General features: G+C 43.2%; 1 pseudogene; it reads right to left on the bottom strand.

Annotated features, from left to right (window-relative positions):
* Nucleotides 1-5,882: 5,882 nt before the first annotated feature.
* LOC123129134 (uncharacterized) lies at nt 5,883-9,610 on the bottom strand (annotated as a pseudogene).
* Between the last annotated feature and the right edge of the window lie 3,369 nt (nt 9,611-12,979).

Genomic DNA, 12,979 nt, shown 5'->3' with positions numbered 1-12,979 from the left:
ATATTATGTATATAACCCAAAAATATTTAGTAGATTTCTCTAGCCCTTGTATCTACTGTGTTCATCTTCTCACTGATTGTCTGATCTTCAGGTAAATGTACTTGTCTAGCTACTTAGAAAAATCAACCAAGAGACATTTAACTGATGAAGTGATCAAAGGAGGTTGTGATAGTTAGATCAATTATTTCCACCGCGTGGTTGTACTCGATGCTTGTGGTTTGATGCTTTATATATAAAGCGGGGCAAAAGCCTTTTTCGGTAATTATTTCCACCGTGTATGCCTTGTTAGCTTTGTCCTGTTTGAGAAAAAAAACTGAGTCGAATTTTTGAAGAATGTTTCATTAATCCCTGTCAGTAGGGTCGTCAGTTGGCGTCTAAGTTGTAACACAACAAGTTCACATTACACAGAATATTACTAATGAAATCAAATGATAGATGTCTCACAACACCACTGCACTGATTATTCTGGCACCAACTGTGCCAAGTCTGACATCCTAGCAAAACGATACATGTGACGTTCATATACAGGATGCACTCGGATGGCACAGCCGGCTCAGTTAGCTAGCTAGCTAGTTCACCTTCCTCAGGACTACGAATCCCCCGAAGGCAGCCACGCAGATCAAAGGAAGGAAGGACACGCAGAGGACCGCCTTCCCGGCGGCGTGCCGATCATCCAGCCTCCCGGAAACCCAGCATCCCACGGACGCCTCCACGAGCCCAAAGATGGCAATGGTGACGAGGATGCCGTAGTAGAGGTAGTAGGGGGCCTTCCCGTGATGGAGGAACACGCCTCCCGGCCCCTGGAAGAAGACGAGACACAGCGCCGCAGCGGCCTTGAAGATCCCGCCGGAGATGAGGGCCTTGGGAAGGTTCTTCCTGTCGGAGCACGCCGCGGAGATGGATGCCAAGATGGTGAAGATGATGTCCATGGCTGACCTTTCCGTAGAGCTGCGCGTGGTGAGGCGGCACAACAGAGAGTGGTTCAGGTTGGGGCTTTGAGAGCTTGGAGAAGAGAAAGGCTTGCTTTGGCAGGTTCAGGTTGAGGAGCTATTTATAGTTTCATACACATGCACACCGGCACACGGCCGGTCTGAGTGGACGTTTCGCAGTGCTGTGAAGGCAGAGAAAGAGAGGGGTGACGAGCCCAGCAAGATGGTCAATACTGCAGCAACCCGATCCGATCCGAAGTTCCGAACCGAACCGAAAACCCGAAAGTTGACAGCCCTCTGAAGGCAAAGGCGTGTTTAGCCACCCATTCCCATCGATGCAATCCCACAACTTTCCCTGACAGCGACATTGGGCACACGCATGTAAGCGAATGGAGCCATCTCTTGCTCAAGACTTTTTTTTCCTCCCAAACCGATCGCAGAACCCGAGTCGAACCCGAATGCTCGTTGCCAGTATTTATGCCAACAGTGGCTCACGTAGTCAGAATCACCCAATATCAAGGGAGGAGGAAGTTGCAATGCCGCTCATCTTCAGCCAAACCCGGCCCAAACGTTGCATTTCAGTTTTCAGCTCCCAGGAGTCTGAGAAATGAACAAAAAAATATGCGAAGATGTAAAGTCTGAAAAGCATATATGTGGAGGAGTTTGAGAAATGGGAGAAGCCTGAAAACATCACCATATTTGGTTGTAGAAATATGTGATGTTTTCAGGCTTGCTGTTTACTCCCCTTATAAAATAAAGGGAGTGTCTGAATTTGATTTGAGTCTAGGTCGAATTTTTTTGAGACGGTTTGTTGACACATATGTGCTCTTTGTTTCTATTCCGTTTTGTCGGAACTTCTGTTGGCAGCTGAAGCAACCCGAACCGAATGAACCCGATCGGTGTAGTCGCCCTCTGCTGTGTTGAGAACCAAATACTAGTATACTGCTTCCACTGCCCTGCTACCTGCTGCTTACTTAGTCTTCGAACCCCAACATCTAAGCTACCAGCCAGCCAGTATGGTTAAGCAAACACATTTCAAATATTTGCATTCCAAAATGCAACATTCTATTCTCTAAAATGTATTTCTATCACATTTGACCCTGTTTATCAATTATCATATGGTAAATGGTATTTTGGACTCTCCCATTCTAGAAACTAATTTCCCACACCCATGCTTAGCACTCCACAAATAACTTAAGTCAAGAAATGAGATGTTCGGGTCGGTTTCTGGTTGAATTCATGGGTTAAATCAATGCGCCACGTTGCTGTCTTAGTCTAAATGGTAAAACAGGCCATTAGAGCAGGGGTCGACCACGCGGGGTTTCCTTTCGGGTTCGGTTCGTGTTTGCCACTCTTCTATTCGGGTTGGTCCTTATAAAGCACCAGTGAAGTTGTTTCTAACCTCCCATAATATCTGAAAAACAAGGAACGGAAGATACCCAGGCCAATGGATTTGCTTCTCAGCATTTTTGGGCCTAATTAATGCACAAACAAAAGTAGCCATCAAATGCATGTTAAGTTTACTAGTAGTAATTTAAGAATTGTTTAAGTTCCCCTTGCACACGGAGTGAGCTACCTAAAAACTAGGCAACCGACTATCCATCACTAATTCTCTACTGTACAAGACAAGGAAAATGTTCAGTTTGAATGAAATAACAGTATAATTAGCACATCCTTCAGGAAAATATTCTCTACAAAAGGACATTTCTCAAATTGACGAAGATTGATGACTGCAGCGCTAAGTATACTTAGCATTCTACAGATAATTAATTAGTATGTCTCTGTCCAGCCGATAAGCCTGCATAATATTCTTCGGGTTCGGTTCGGATTCAAGTGGTGGAGCATCACAGATGGAGGAAAGGTGCATTGATGAAAAGGACAAATTGTGTCCCCATGCCATGTGTGACAAAGCCACCAAACAGGTCAAGCCAACCCGAACCAAACCGAACCCGAATGGAACTATAAAAAAATGATAAAACATACTTACTGATGATATTACTATTGAAAGGACATTTCTGTGTCTGATGAGGAGTGATAATTAATTGCAGCGCTAAGTGTGCTTAGCATTCCCTGCGTGGTATCCTTCGGGTTCGGTTCGGATTCAAGTGGTGGGGCATCGCAGATAGATAAAAGGTGCATTGACGAAAAGGACAAGCTGTGTCCCCATGCCATGTGTGACAAAGCCACCAACCAGGTCAAGCCGTGCGTGCATGATACTTAATTAGTTGCCACTGGAATCAAGGAGCGAACCCGATCGGTTTCCACTCGGGTTCTAAGTTCTGTGATGGTTTGTGAATGGTTTTCGTGTTTTGCTCTTATTGTTCTTGAATCATGATGATGTTTTTTTATGGCAAAATCATTCATTGTGCTACTCTTATTTCTTGTGAATGGTTTTCATGTTTTCTCTTATTGCCTGAAATACTTCTATCCTTCAATTGTGCAAGGAAGATGTGTGTGGATTATGGAATTAGCAAAACCAGTGTCTGATTATGGAATTGCTTTCACCATTGAATCACTACTTGTTGGTTGGTTGTCTCTGATTGTCAGTTGTTTGCTCTGTTTTCAAGCAGCTCAACGAAAATTGAAAATACATGAGTCCAAAGAACTCATTGTATTCTCGACTAATGTATGTATATCTGTTTGGATCATTAAGGAAAGGGATATAAGTTTGCAAAATCTCAGTTAATCATTATCTATTCTAATTCGTATAATCCGGAAATATTAACTAGATTTCTTTAGTCCGTGAATTTATTGTGTAATTCTTCAATCAAGCTACTTAGATATAACTCATTCAATCTATTGTGTAATTCTTGATCTTCTCACTGATTGTCTGATCTTCAGAAGAAAAAAATGGACTTCTCTGGCTACTTAGAAAAATCAACCAAGAGACCATTTAATTCATAAGTGATTTCTTGTTTGATGATTTTTCTCAAAATTGATAGTTACGTCAACTATTTTCCACTGCTCATACGCTGATTAAAGATGATCTAGTTAGTTTTTGTCCTTCTTGAGAAAAGTTTCCGAGTTCAATTTTTGAAGGAGGATTCATTCATCCCTGTCAATAGGGTCGTCATGTGGCCTGTAACATAATACTAGTTCTTTCTTTGCTGATTATTTTAGCGATTGGTGGTAACTCAAAGTTCACATACACAGCATAATACAAATGCGGTCAAATGTATATCTCACACAACACTACTGTCTGCCAAGTCTGATAGTCTAGCAAAAGAATGCAGAATTGATACAGCTAGCTAGCTATTTCACCTTCCTCAGGACGACAAAGCCCCTGAACGCCACCACGCAGACAAGAGGAAGGATGGATACAACAGCAGTTTTGAGATTTTGGGCTTGGACAATGATACAACAGCACCTTTGCAGCCACTTCAAGGGCTATTTATATTATATACACATGGTCGATCTGGGAAGGCACGAACCCGCCTGGTCAATGCTGGGTCCCCGCTTCATGACACAGCAATCCGACCCGAATGGAACCCGATCGATGCAGTCACCTTACACCGACAAACCAAATCTGTCGCAATCCGCACGCACGCAAACTACTGAATTTATCTATCTACTATGTCGATCCGAACCGAACCCGAACAGTTTAGTTGTTGTGGAGCCAAAGGCAAAGGGTAGCGACCCATCTGGTTAATGCTAATTCCCCTGCTTAATGACACACTAACCCGAACCGAACCGAACCCGAATGGAGCTATAAAAAAATGATAAAACATACTTACTGATGGCCCCTACTTTTGCTGAAGCATCTTTCCTCCCAAATCCATCGCAGCACCGGACAACCTGAACGTTGGGACTTGCAGTAAATCCGAACCTGATCCGAACGCCTGGCCTTCCCATGTGGCTCTGGACCACCACAAAGCCCTGCGATGTGCTTTTCCTTCTCCTACTGAAGAAGGTTGTATTTCTGTTCCATGTAAAATAAGAGACTGTTATTTTTGGAGTGTATCTTTACAGCAGCAGTGTTGGTTGGAACAACACGTAGCGCTGTAAATGCAAGAAATTTTACAGAGTGTGTAGAGGAGCTCCACTATACATACCACTGAGGCATAGAAGTTTTTTTGTTCTTTTGATGTCAACGACAAAGAACATCAACCAATTTCGCTGAGACAATTAATAGTCTTTTTGTTGTTTAAATGGTTAATGCTTGTTGAATTTTATCGCCGTGCTCTTTTCATTGTTTTATGCTTAGATTCTGACTTCTGAAAATGAATTATTTTGTGTTTTTACAAAATAAAGTACCCCCTCTGATCCATATTAGCTGTCGCTGCGACAATTAATTTGTATCGGAGGGAGCAGTTCATATTCTAGTATGAGCAACACACCTTTGAACTCCTCAGAACTTGCCATTGCCATTGTTCACACCCAGGTCAGATCACAAAAGAAAACTACAACAATCAAAGACGGAATAACAAATGTCATCCTGAATATATGACAGATGGAGATGAGAGTTTTGTGTACCGGTGGGTCGATCCTGATTTATTTTCTTTTCTTTTTCAAACCATTGTGCATCCTGTTTTTTTTTCTCTCAACCACTGACCATCCTGATTTCTGAAGAAGCAAATGTGAACTCCATCTGTCCGGGCCTATGGATCTGGTCCGCCTACCATTTGTGCATGGCGTCATCGCAAGGGAGTTTTTGGACTGGCTTCTTCTGGTCAATTTGTGAACGATCAGCAGAACACATCTATGGGAATGGAAAATAATCATCTTTCTGAGCTCACAACATCATATAAATAAATAAGAAACAATGAAACAGGCAGGTTTACCATCCAATGCCTTGGTTGATATGGCAGAGAGGTAGTAGTAACTTGTACATGGAAGCATGACTCCTGGTTTTGCTTTCTGAAATCCAAACAGGTTGAGACTAAAATTAAGATTAAGAGACATCATACTCACCAACTTGACAGCATGATGATGTGATTTTGAAGGGAACTCAAATCTGTGCATAGTCTAGAGCCAAGTGTTATAATCATAACAGAAGGAATATACATTTAGCTTCTCTTTTCTTTTCTTGAAACACAGTTGGCCTGAGCGTACCATACAATGATACAACTGCTTACAATTCCAACCCGATAAATGGCAGAAGAATACCTTACAAAGCAACCTGATAAATTGAGCTGCTAAAACAACAAATATTATGGTACAGAGGGAGTATCTTCTAATCCATGATTCCAACAAAAGGAAGAACCAATAGCAACCGGCACTACTAAAGCCTGAGAGGTATCAGGGACGTATCCGGGAAGAATCAGTATCGGATACGGTATCCAATACAGATACGCTAGTTGCTGGAAGTATCGGTTTCTTCTTGGTCATAGTCCTCATAAATTATGACATTTAGCTTGCTTGTTGCTAGCAATCTGCATTGTTTTGCCAACTCAACGCTGCAATAGTCGATTTCCAGTTCCACCAGCGAAGGTGGGAGTTCCTCCTTCATAAGCCTTAATATGCTGCTACAGCTTCTGATTTTCAATATCTTGAGGGCAGGAAGGCTGTGCAGTCCTGCAGGAAGATGCACGAGGTACTCACAATCGCCAAACACTAGCTCTTGCAAGGACTTGTGGAGCAGAAGCGCGCTCTCTTGATCATCTGTTAGTCTCGTGGCCTTGCACTTCAAATTTTGAATTATTAGGCTCTGGAGACAGGTGAGCCCCTTGCAGATTGATGTGGTAAGGAGGGACAAGTCACTAATTATAAATAGATCCAGTTGAGATCCTAGGTGATAGCCCTTCCCTGATATACCACGAAAAATAGATGTTTTGCATACATTCAAATGCCTGAGTTTCACGAGGTGAAGGCCCTCTATTGCGATGATCCCTCCACAGTCTTCAATTCTCAAATCTTCCAGAGATGTGCAGGAATGCAGCTGTAGAGCATTCAATGGCTTCAGCTGAGTTTCCGAGCTGTGAGTTTTCTCGAACAGATCAAACACCCTAAGTGCACTGCACTTCCGGATCTCCAGTACCCTTAAACTAGAGACCCCATCCCCCAAGGAAGTGCAGGAACATCTCTCCAACCCGGACATGTTAACTAAAACTAGCTCCTCCACTGACGGAATCAGTACTTCTCTTACTCCCCACATGTTGGTTAACTTCAATGTTGTAAGGAATGGAAGGTTTTCCAGAGATAGAACCGCTTGCTTTTCTCTGCAATTCTCTAGACACACATTCTGCAAGGCAAGGAAAGTAGCATTATGCCGAACAGCAGAATTATCATACAAGTGAACTTGAGGCGAGCAGCTCCCCTGCTCACCATGACCATCGAGTTTTAGATATCTAAGATGTATAAGATTCACCAAACTATACCGGAATGAATGGAAATCAACAGATGTTGCAAAAATTTGCAATACACGCAAATTATATGCCTTTCGGAATACTTCTTCGAAGAAAGAAGATTCATACTGCCCAATCAAAACCAATGTCCTCAATTTTGCCACTGATATAAATATGCTCTGTATGTTTTCTTCAAAGTTCTCACTACCAAGTATATTCCCAGTCTGACCATCCTTTACTATAGATAAATGATGTATAGTTGGTAGCATGTCATTGTACTGCAGACCATCCATAGCTGCACACTCAGTTTTTGAAACTACCCTAGCCAAATCATGCATAAGAATAGACATAGCATAGAAAGTTTGAGTATGGCCAGAAGGGAGTTCTTTTCTTTCAACTTGCTTGAAGAAACCCAGGTTTACCAAGTCACACAGATAGCGCCGCCCTTCTTCCTGTATCATACTTGAATGGTTACACTTCACAAATCCCTGTGAAATCCACATACGTACCAGCTCCTCAGCAAGAAAATGATAACCGTAGGGGAATATAGAGCAATATGAGAAGCATTGCTGTAAATTGTAGGGCAGCTGATCATAGCAAAGCTTCAAAGCAGACATGATACCACTACTGAGTTGTAGAGATTTCCAATCTTCGTTCTTCAAAATATTATTCCAGTGATCAATGGTAAGATGCTCTCTTAACAGTGTCCCTGCAGTTTCCGCAGCTAATGGGTTTCCCTGTAACCTTTTTGCTATCTGCCGTCCAAGCTCACCCAGACTAACTTGCTCTTCATAGTTCTCATCACCAAATGCACACGCTTTGAACATTTGCCAGAAATCACCATTTTTCAAACCATCTAAGTTAATCGGTCCAGTTGTACCTCTCTTTTTGGCAACAGATGGTATTCTAGTTGTCACGAGTATCATGCTGCCGTTTGCATTGTTAGGCTTAAACGGTGCTAATAGATTGTTCCATTGGCAATCACTTATGTCATCCCAAATATCATCCAAAATAAGCAGAACCCTCTTTGATTTAACACGATCCTTCAAGACTTCTGGAAGCTTGGGAAACCTGCATTTCCCTTCATGTGCTCCCAGGGAGACAAAAATCTAACATCTCTCTTGTGACTCTGGTTTCATCAAAGCTGCTAGAGACCCAGATCCATATCCGGAGGTCAAATTGACTCTCCAAATCTCGATCATTGTATACAAGTTGAGCTAGAGTCGTCTTCCCAACTCCTGCAACGCCTACAATTGGCAGAACAGTCACCCCAGCATCTGATTTGCGTTCTTTTATCAACTCTATGATGCAACTCTTCTCTTCAGCTCTGCCATACACTTTCCCTTGAACAAGACTTGATGTGCCCCGGAGTGGGTTTGAGGTGGTTGTACTCTGGCAGCGATTTGGACCTGCACAAGACCCTGGCCCAAGCATCTTGAGAAGCCGTCGCACGTTTCCTCGGATATCTCGCAACTGACTAGTTATGTCTTGTATCCTTTTCGAAATTTGGTCCTTGCTCCAAGGGCCAGTGTTAGCTGTGGGGACATCTGTTGAATTCTCGCCCCTTCTCCTTTTTCTTCTGAATGAATTATGAGCAGTTGTATTTTCAGTAACGTCACCGGTCCTGCAACAAAAATGTGCAGTGGATTGGCCATTAGAGTCACATTGGGCTGTTACTCATCAGATGTATAAAAACAGAGACTTATAAATGTACAAGGTATAATGCACTTATTAGTCACCTTGAAGAACTTGGCACATCAATTTCGTTGGGATGGTGCCAATGCCATGGACCTGTAGCAGAAGAAATCATGGACTCGAAATTAGTATGGTGGTGCTGGACCCAAAGAAAATGCAAGTGGTAATTAACACAAACAGGTGGCGTGCTTGGACGGATGTACCTCCGTGGAGCTGGTGCTGTAGGCTCTAGCAGTCGAGCTCGTCGACCACGTCGTCGGCATCGTAGAGCAGCTCCTTTAGGACCGAGAAGGATCTGACCAGCGAACTATTCCTGGTCGCCCTGGCGTTGACGGCGGAGACCACCCCGTCGACCTGCTGGATCTCGTCCCGGAGCCCCTCCACCTGGCTGCCGAGCCCTGCTTGGCGAATCCACCCGTCCAGCTTGCCGCCGACTAGGAGGCTTGGCAGGATGGTGTGCAGCAGCCATCGAATCGCCGCCTGCAGCTGTAGGGAACTGGTGTCTTGTAGCGCCTCCATTCCGTCGATAGAATAGATCCCAGGGGCAGCGGACGGCGAGGGGCGGAAGGGCGGGAGCAGTAGCCCGCCTATAAGTATATGGCTAGGGACCGAGTTTGATTTCGCCGGTGAGCGAGCGAGCGAGCGAGGGAGGGGTTCAGAGGAGGAGGAAGAAGGTTTCAGACTGAATATTTTGTTCTTCTTTGGGTCTTTCTCTGAAATGACCTCCATTTGCCCATGTTTTCATCCATAATCCTACATCTACGGGCAACTACGAAAAGTCTTATGTAAACTTCCTAATTCTCCTCCCCCCTCTCTCCAATCATTATTGTCCACCTGACCTATTACATTAAGCGTGTAACGATGTTTACCTACATGTAGTATTATTCCGTTTTCATTGTCATCAATTTTTGCCATGCTTTTGCCAAAACTTTAATGCTTTGCTACTGACAAGATGGGCCCACCAAAAGTAGACAAAAAAAACCCTTGAGACCCGCCATGCTCGAATTGCTCAGCACTCTCTATCGTCCACACCATTGCTTGCATCACCGGCCCCCCTTTCTCCTCTCAAAGGCGATGCCCACAAGAGGGACGACTATGTCAGGTGAGCTCTTCTACCTGCTACCCTCTTCTTGGACGCCCCCCTGTATTTGTCCTCTACAACCCGCCGACAACGATTGCGCTCCCAAGCAACGAACGGCCACGGCAAAACGGGTGCCGGCGGTGGTATTGTGCGAAGTAGCAGCAACAACGGGATGTGGGCCACGAACGAACCTGCTCCTTGCCAACGACGTGTCGGCGTCGATTGCCTGTCCCGAACCTTAAGACCAAGGGACATCCACACTCACTGCTAGCACGCTTCGGCTCTTAGATCTCATCATCCGGGTAGCGTCGTGCAGGCGACCTTTGCCAACACTTGCAGGGGGCAATGCGTGTGCATCTAGAGTTGTCCACCAGCACTAGGGGGAGAAATTGGAAGTGGAGAGGGCTCCACCCGGTCGCTCACACCTCCTCCCATTGGTCGAAATTAGAGAGTTGGGCCACGGTGGTTGTTGGCACGCGAACTGCAGAGAGGGATTGGGCACGACATGGCAATGGTGGTCGTAGTTCACTTGGTGTGCAGCACGACGGAGCAACAGTAGGGGGAGAAGTAGGGCGCGGTGTCTGAGCTCGAGTGTAAAAGGGCAGCGAGGCTGGAGCAATAGTAGCATCACCACATTACGGCAGCGAGCGAATGGAGCACGGGGAGAGACGAACAGAGAAGAAAGGGGCATTTTAGTCCTTCATTTTGTTGCCCAAAATAAAGTCCATAGGCGTCTGAGTAGTCGGCCTACATCGTCATCTTCCATCAGGCGACCATAGACTTCAAGGTTATATGTGGTTCAAATGTCAGGTGAACATCGTGGGAATTATAGCAGTAGCGCAGTATTGATTTGATAAAAAAAGTAGGAACACTTTATATGTGGTTTGTTATTAAAATCAATGGCATTTCAACATCAAGCTCAATGCAAGCACAACTTGCCCAACATATTACTGAAGCAACATTTTATGACAGTTAAAGCATCATGTGAGCTATTAGGTGATAATCTCATAGAAACAGTATTCATGTGTTTAGGTATTCATACACTAGAAACAACTTTTTTAGTGTTAGAACCACTTTTGGGATATTTGTAAAATTTTATGGCTTATATATCTGTCCCGACATATATAATAATATTAAAATATAGACGATAACACACATATATAAACTATAATTTGTAGCAAGTTCCATATAATAATCAATGGAGCAATGAGATTCCATTCTTTTCATTGTTTTTCACGTTTAAAGGGTTCAACATATTATTTTGAGAGACACTTTTTGACAACAACAAAAACTCTAGCTAAAATATATATTTACATTTAGTATGGTGTGCGTGTGTGTGTCTTTCAAAGATAGACGTTAGAAATTTATAAGGAATAACTTTGTTACCATTGTGGCTAAGTAAAAAAACATAATAGTTAAGTTTGTAAATTTATAAAATAAATCATAAATTCGTATGAAAGTTTAGTACAAATGTTATATGCTTTAAATTAATGCTACGCTACCACCGCCACCTCGGCCGAAGCCGCTTCAAGGTCCTTCTCTGCCTTAGTGCTCTTCACCGAAGCTTTTTCTATCATGGCAGACTGATCTCGATGGGATACGGGGTTCACAGGTCTCTCGGAGCAGAGTTGGGGTCACCGTGGTAGGTAGGGAAGAGGGGATAGAGCTTCTCTGAGGTGAGACGAGGGTAATATCTATACGATGTTAATGACTATATGACAGGTTGTCAAAGTATTAGTGGGAAAAATAGAGAGTGAAAAATATCTTGTATGTTAAGTGCTACACCTGCAGTTAAAAAGCTTTTTTCACCTTTATAATTATACCCTCTATTCCTAAATGCTTACATTTAAACTAATAAAACAGGATTGTGCTCCCAATAGCATATCATTCACTTTGAATCTTTAAACTAATAAATCACAATTGTGCTCCCAACAGTATATCATTCACTTTGAATATTTAAACTAAAACATTTCAAACCAAATGAGCTAGTTTTTTTCCCGTTTATTAAGAGAGTACAAAAAAACACAATTGAATTGATCCATCTTATAATTAATGAAATGTGCAACTGACTCCCAAGCTTGCTTTAAGCACTAGTAGAAAAAGGGTCAAACGTGAAGCACATTAGTGCCAGTTTGTATTTGAGCTGGCACTAATGTATACATTAGTGCCGGTTCCAACGGCTAGCCGGGCCGCTTTCATTAGTACCGGTTCGTGGCGAACCTTTAGCACCGGTTCGTGCCACGAACCGGTACTAATGAGAGTGGTGGCAGGATGTTGTCAGAATGGGGCCCCTCCAGCCCCTTTAGTACCGGTTCTTGGCACCAACCGGTACTAAAGGTCGTCCTACATAAACCCTTCGTCCACATGAGCTCGCTCTGTTCTTCCCCTTTCCCCTCTCCTCTCTGTTCTTCCCCTCTTCCTCTCGAGCTCATCACACATTTTGCCCAAAATTTGTCAAGATTTGAAGGCCCCCATCCATTCAAATGATCACAAAGGTTAGCAACTTTGTCCTTTCATCTCTCATTGCTAGATTAGCTCTTGCAATGCTTTATATAGTGATTAATTTGTGAGTTTAGTAATTTGGAGGATATATATATATATATATATATATATATATATATATATATATATGTGCTAGCATTTGATTTATATGCAATTTGAGGTCAAAAATAACACTTAGTTTGCATATGTATGTGTGGTTTACTTAGTGCCTTCTAAATCTCCATCGTAGCCACCGTCGATCGCCCGCACCGTCCCGTCGCCGGCACCACCTTGTGGTGAGCCTCTTGTTCATGAAATTTTATATAAAAATTGATGTTTGTGTGATTTGGATATATAGTTACTCGTATAATTATCTTACCCGTACGTTGTTTGTTATACATATAGTGCCATGCTTTTGATATCCGTCCCCGTCGGCCCTAGTCCTTGTTATGATTCGGATGTGGTATGTATATTCTCTTTTAAAACTAGTTGCATTTCGTGTTTATGAC

The sequence above is a fragment of the Triticum aestivum genome, chromosome 6A (genome assembly GCF_018294505.1).
Source record: "Triticum aestivum cultivar Chinese Spring chromosome 6A, IWGSC CS RefSeq v2.1, whole genome shotgun sequence".
NCBI lineage: Eukaryota > Viridiplantae > Streptophyta > Magnoliopsida > Poales > Poaceae > Triticum > Triticum aestivum.
The sequence above is the reverse complement of the archived record's forward strand: the minus strand, read 5'-3'. Positions and strand labels throughout refer to the sequence as shown.